This window comes from Tupaia chinensis, unplaced genomic scaffold (genome assembly GCF_000334495.1).
Source record: "Tupaia chinensis unplaced genomic scaffold, TupChi_1.0 Scaffold000276_2, whole genome shotgun sequence".
Taxonomy (NCBI): Eukaryota; Metazoa; Chordata; class Mammalia; order Scandentia; family Tupaiidae; genus Tupaia; species Tupaia belangeri.
In genome coordinates, this window is record NW_006159759.1 from 4226549 (window position 1) to 4233728 (window position 7180).

A 7180-nucleotide genomic window follows, 5' to 3' on the forward strand; every position below is an offset into this window, starting at 1 on the left:
ATGCTACTTCATTTCCATGGGTATGATGGAGCTTTTAAATACTGAGATCATGTAGAGGTTCTTAACTACCAGAGGCAGTGGGGCCATATTTAATAAATGACTGACAGGATCAAAACAGCAGTCTGGACATTTTACCCACATGTAGTTATAAAGATGATTAGCAAACTGTGACTTCTTTAGGAATTAAAATGAGCAGCAAAAGAGGATGCTGTTTAACATCATGAAAAGTAAGAAAGAAGGATCAGAGTACTGAGGGTAGTTGGTTCAATAAAAAAAATCATATTCAACTCAGTTTCTGAACCCAAGTCACTTTACAAACTCTGATTCATAAGTTGATTAAATGGTCAAGTTTACAGGATAAAAGACTACCACATCACTACAAATGTATTTCCTAATTATGTCTACTGTAATTTCCCCCAAAGTACCTAGGCTCATTCATAAAGTAGATGTACACTTGAAAATGTGAAAGCTCATTCATTGGGAAGACTGGAATACAGTGTATGAGATGATGATGATACCCAGGGCTATAATATACTGTTCTTTATAAGTGGTTAAGAAAATGGAGAGTTCCTACTAAAATCCAACTTAAAGTGGTTCTCTGGGTCTGCCACCTAATTATTGGTCATCTGAGTGTTTAACAGGAACATATGTGGTAATAAGAGTAATCCTACATGGTTCTTGTCTAATGGAATAAGTGCTGTCACAATTGAGAAGACCAAGTGGGTGCCTCTGAAATTGCCTTAATCCAGACGAGATATGTATATCAGTTAATTAATTAAAAATATGCATTGCTTTCTTGGGATTGTGTAGACTAGTGTTACCTTCTATTACAGAAAGCATACTGTACTGGGGCTCTTATCATATCTCCATTTTATTTGCCAGAATGGTCATAAGCCACTGAAGGTTTAATCATACAGTAGTTCTAATTGTAGTTTTTGTGCCAGATGTGTTGTCATTACTAGATTAGATTCATAAGGCCTTAGGTACTACAGGTACATCTTATGAGTTGAGAAGGTATTAATTTCTACTTGAATAAAAAATTAATTTGCATTCCCATGAAATAACATACTCATCCTTAAATTCGCCTTGGGACTAAATTAGTATATCTGCTTTCTGAAGTGATGTAATGTGAAAAGATACAGATTATGTGTAATTCTACAGAGCAGCATCATTTTGACCTGTTACATTGTTGTCTGAGATGATTGGACAAAATGACCAAGAAGTGGCTAGTTCTTTGAAAGCTCTGGTAATAATGCTGTCTAGAAAGTACGCAAAAAATTCAGTCAGTTCAGTAGCCTCCTACTTCATTCTGTTTGTCTGGACTAATAGTCAGGGGCATGCTGTCATATCCCTTTCAGAGTATAAGAATAATTGGTGCATCATAATTCCCCTACCATGAAAAAAGGGAGTATTGTGTGTGGTGGTAGTTGAATTTGAGAAATAACAAGTTCGATACTGTTCTGTATATATTAGGCAACATGAAAAACCACTGAGTATCACCTAGAACAAGAAAAGACATAGAATAAGTGGCACCTTGTCTCCACATCTTTTTTTAAAGAGATTTTTGCTATAGGTTATATGCACTTGCCAGAGACAGAAAGACAGAAAGTGAGAAAACACTCTCCAGCGGGGGATGGCTACATCACAATTCCTTCTCTTCCATTCTCCTCTTGAGATTTGGAGCATACATACACACACACACACACACACACACACACACACTGGTGTGTCAAGCCATCAGGTCCAGACTTGAGCCACAGTTATCCATGTAGGAGTCCAGTAACATAACCTTTATGCCACCTGCTGGTTCCTGGCTCCACATCTTTATTAATAAACATTAAGTAAGGTAGAAATATGCTTAGAAGTCAATAAAATATGTCAAATAGTTGTCATAATTATATACACAAATGACTGTTTATCATATAAAATAAACTAGTACATCTTAACTATGTGGTGAACCTGCATGTCCTTAGGCAGATTTTTATAGTCTCTTTGGTAACTCAGTATTTCCTGACTTTAAGGAAAGTATACTGAAGCCTGAATGAAAAGAGTCAGAAATTAGAATAGCTTACTTTTGGAGCCAGCTCATGACTTGGTGGTTAAGGGAACCATATCTCACATGTCCAGCTGCACTGGTCAAGTCTCAGACTTGAGGAATATGTTGGGAATGTGTGCATGTGTGCTCAAAAACTGGACAGAATGGATAAATGGAGGGGAAGAAATTGCATTAAGACCATGCCACACTGGTGGGAGGTGCTTTCTCCCTCTCCCTTTCTCTCTATTTCTGTTTCTGATGAACACATGTGCACTGTAGAAAAAAAAAAGAAAAAAAAAGAAAAAACAAATCTTTTGGAAAATACGTGTCTTTAAACACATATCTATCATCGCTTCTAGGGCCTCAGATGGCATCCATGTCAGTTAGCTGCCTTAAAACTCATACTTCATGAGCTTCATGGTAAATCTGCCTCCGCCATTTGTCCGTTATTACTTAAAGCAATCTATTATCTTCAGAAATGATTTGGTTTCTTGTTTAAAGAAAGGAAAAAGGAAACATGACCTTGAGAAATGTTCCTCTTTATGAGATCCACAAATAATAAATTGCAGTTCTTATTCTCAAATCAATACTTTAATTAACTTTAATTTTCATCTATTAATAATGTGGTTTGCGGCAGAGAACTTACAAGTCTCCCAGAAATGTGTATTATATATTTATTAGTTTGGCATTGTATTCTATTTAGTTTGGCCTATCATCAGAAGTACAAATTAATCAAATTTCAATAGGCAAGCTATTCATAGAGAACAAACACCATAAACAAAATAAATCCTCAAAATAAATTAACATGCAACTAATAAAAATGTATCACATACTCATATCCAATGCATAGCCCTGTGAAACATCAAATCGGATGAATGCATGCCAACTTTTTGACCCCAATAAGGAAATAACTAATGAAGTAGTGTAGATAATAACCTGCATAACATAGCAGTCTCAAAATGCTGACATAACAAATCCAGAATAACTTCCAAGTCTATCTGAGTGATAAAAGCAGGCTAAAATGAAACACAATTGGTATAGTACTTTAGCAAAGTAGTAATAAATGAGATGACTATCATTCCAGTAAGAGCTCTGCATTTGAAGCGACTCTTCAGGATGCTAACAAATTAAAGGCAAAGTTAAAAATACATATTTTGGTGTACTAAATTTAGCATTAGTCTTACACACAGAAAATATAATACAAACATGCAAGTTGAATATCGCTGATCTCAGTCAACTAGAATACACTATCTTGGCTCCCTACCAATCATTTAGAAAAGTGATGTATAAGAAACACATACTCCGACTTCTAAAAAAAGATGTTCTAGTCAAAACATATCCTTACTGTAGCTGTAGGACATATTTTCTTCATTATTGGCTGGCTGACAAATGTATCCTAACCTACTTTAGATGGAAATTTCAACAGATTGAATGATGTCTTTCTGTATTTTGCATCCCTCTACATATCTTTAAAGAATTTTTTTGGAGGAGACCTAATTTCCAAGAAAATATTATTGCGTCTGAGATGCTGATGGGCTTTATTTCCATGGGCAATTTAAATTTTATGTAAAATTATGTTTTGTTTTCCTTTTAAAAATAAGTTTATGCATTAATTTCAGTGAAATATTAATCATAATTTTCTAGTTTAGAGCAGTAAATTCCTAGCTTATTTCTCTGCTTTTGCATTTCCCCGTTAGAAAAGTGTTTCTTGTAACTCATCCTTAATATCTACACTTCTATTGGTAAGAGTGTAGACTGATCCCAGAACTCCAGGCTATCTTGGTACATGGGCCCCTTTCCCTAACATTTGTGGCCATTCATATGCTTTGAAGGCTATCAGGACCAATTATATTCTAGAGAATATTGTTGAATAATGCCCAGATTACCATATAAGAACTGATTACTGCTGCTGCTTTGAGTATTGCCTGTTGACTTCTCACAGCCTAATACCTCTCCAGCAGCTGCACTAGGTTGAAGGGAGCTGCTTTACCTAACATGCCTTCGTCATGGGGGCAGCCCATGTTCAAGGATTGGCTGATGAGGGGGAACAGGACTAGCTCCTTTACATATATTCAGAATATCCTTGAAGGGCCATTTTAGTTCCAAAACCCCCACAAAACTGGTAAATGTATTAGTTGCAAGTGAATCACATTTTATCTTCTCTCTATACCCAACCCAGACTCTTTTACCTTTTTAGAAATAGTGTTCTCAATAAGATTCATCAACAAAATTCATGTAAACAAATTTATATTTCCTGGAGAACAATACCTAAGTCTCCTAAAAATAGCAAATCAAAATGACTGGAAGCTGAACTGAAATCCTTTATAAATGGGTACGGTATATCTATGATTAGACATAAAGAGGCCTGATTACAATTAATCATCATAAGGAGGTGGTACAGATTCCAGAGTCACCCATTGCTATTGCAAGAACATCTCTACCATAGCTAACACCTATATCCTCATGAGCATGCCCTATCACTAGCTGGCTGAGGATGAAAAGATCCTGGCTTGGTTTATGGAGGATTGTCTCAGTCTGTGGGTGCAAACTAAAAGTGGACTGCAGCTGGGTGACAGTCCCACACAGGTCAACCTGAAAACCAATGATTAGGCAAAATCTTACCAATGTGTAGAACTCTGAGAACTGCACCTGCATCAACCTGCATTGCATGGACAGAAAAGTGTTCCATGCTCAGAATATAGACATTGACACATGAGAAGTCACACACAGATTAGTTGTTTGGTTAGGGTTCTGAAAGGAGAAATACAAGAAGATATCAGAGATAAGATCTGGGAAAGAGGAATGTGGATAGACTTACAGATTAAACAGAAAATACAAAGGCCTTTGGAAAGCATGGAGCACCTAACAGAGAACAATCACCATTGAAGATTCATTAAATAATCAAGGACATAGGAAACCAGGACTAAAACTAGAAGCTTATTTAACAGAGAAGTAGTGGCAAAAATATGCAGGGTATGCGTGGGCCCAGTAGCATTGGTTCCTGCTCTCATCTTAATTAAAATGCTGCTGTCGGGACCACCAAATAGCATAATGATTACTTTGTTGGACTCCCACATGGCTAACTGCGGTTTGAGTCCCTGACCCAGGAACTTGAAACTCATGCCGGGGGCACATGTGCATGTGTTCCCAAAATTTGGAGAAGAGGATGGAGGAGAAGGGATTGTGGTGTGGCCATCCCCCCTGAGGGGTGATTTCTTACTTTCTTTCTCTCTGTCTCTCTCTCTCTGACTCTCCAGCGAGCTCATGCACCCTATAAAAAAAATTTCTCAAAAGAAAAAAGAAAAAAGAAAGATACTGCTATTGCTGAATCTCTATACAACCTGCCAGACATTGACACATGAGAAGTCACACACAGATTAGTTGTTTGGTTAGGGTTCTGAAAGGAGAAATACAAGAAGATATCAGAGATAAGATCTGGGAAAGAGGAATGTGGATAGACTTACAGATTAAACAGAAAATACAAAGGCCTTTGGAAAGCATGGAGCACCTAACAGAGAACAATCACCATTGAAGATTCATTAAATAATCAAGGACATAGGAAACCAGGACTAAAACTAGAAGCTTATTTAACAGAGAAGTAGTGGCAAAAATATGCAGGGTATGCGTGGGCCCAGTAGCATTGGTTCCTGCTCTCATCTTAATTAAAATGCTGCTGTCGGGACCACCAAATAGCATAATGATTACTTTGTTGGACTCCCACATGGCTAACTGCGGTTTGAGTCCCTGACCCAGGAACTTGAAACTCATGCCGGGGGCACATGTGCATGTGTTCCCAAAATTTGGAGAAGAGGATGGAGGAGAAGGGATTGTGGTGTGGCCATCCCCCCTGAGGGGTGATTTCTTACTTTCTTTCTCTCTGTCTCTCTCTCTCTGACTCTCCAGCGAGCTCATGCACCCTATAAAAAAAATTTCTCAAAAGAAAAAAGAAAAAAGAAAGATACTGCTATTGCTGAATCTCTATACAACCTGCCAGAAGCCAACTCTAAGAGAGCAACCTGAGACAAAAGAGCTACTTTATAGCAAATCGATTAAATTGCACCCTCCACTCTGGAAGGGACAATGATTCATCTTAACTGGAATTTATAGCCTTCTCCGAATTTCTTCCTCATATTTTTCTCACAGATATTTCCCGTAATAAATGTCTTATTTGTTCGTCTTTGTGTCTGCTTCTCAATGGATCTGAACTATTACAGCCTCCTTAATGCATCCCTCTTTCTAGTAATCCAGTTCAATTTTTTTAGCCTTACCAGGATTTACAACCCCTTGACTTTATAACCATCTTCTTACTTGCATTACAACCCAGTTTCCACTGTCCTTGATTGTGATAATTTTCTTGCATAGTACTTCACTTTTCTTTTCTCTCTGTTCATCTGTTGCCCAAGTTATGTCACTATCCCCATGGCTTTGCTTACTGTGCACCTACATGTGTGCAGCAGGGTTATCTCACCTGCTTCATCCTACCCCCCTGAACCCAGTACTGCTGAGATCATTCCTATTTGAATGTCTATTGGTTATATCAAATTTAATATGCTCAAAGTTGAACAAGTCTATTCCGAAATGTACTTCTTTAGCATTTTTCCCCAACTTTAGTAATTAGCAAATTTATGTCTATTGTTGACTGTATTAAAATGCTCTTTTCCTCTCACACCTGGATTATCCTGAATATGACCAGTTGTCACCATCTCCATTGCAGTGACATCAATCTAAGACAACATAATTTCTTACCCAGATTACTATAGCAGCTTCCTAGTTGGTTCCCTCTCTTCTGCCTTTGCCTTTCTATAGTCTATTCTCATCACCAAAGCCAGAATGACCCTTTCAGAAGGAAAGTCAGGTATCTTCTCTACTTAAAACTACCCCAGGGTTTTCCCTGACTCAGTTAGCAGGGCAGGTGCTTCAAAGAGTCTGCAGCCTTATCGATGACAGCCTCCTGCGTTTTTGACTAGTGTTTCTACTACTCTTCCCTCCCTAACTCACTCCTGTGACACTGGACTCCTGCTACTACAAAAACACACAAAGAGTATTCTTTCCTTAGATCTCCTTCCTCTGAATATTTTTTTTAAAAAAAATATTCATATTGCTGTCTTTCTCTTTTCATCAAGTTTTGTTCAAATTTCACCTTCA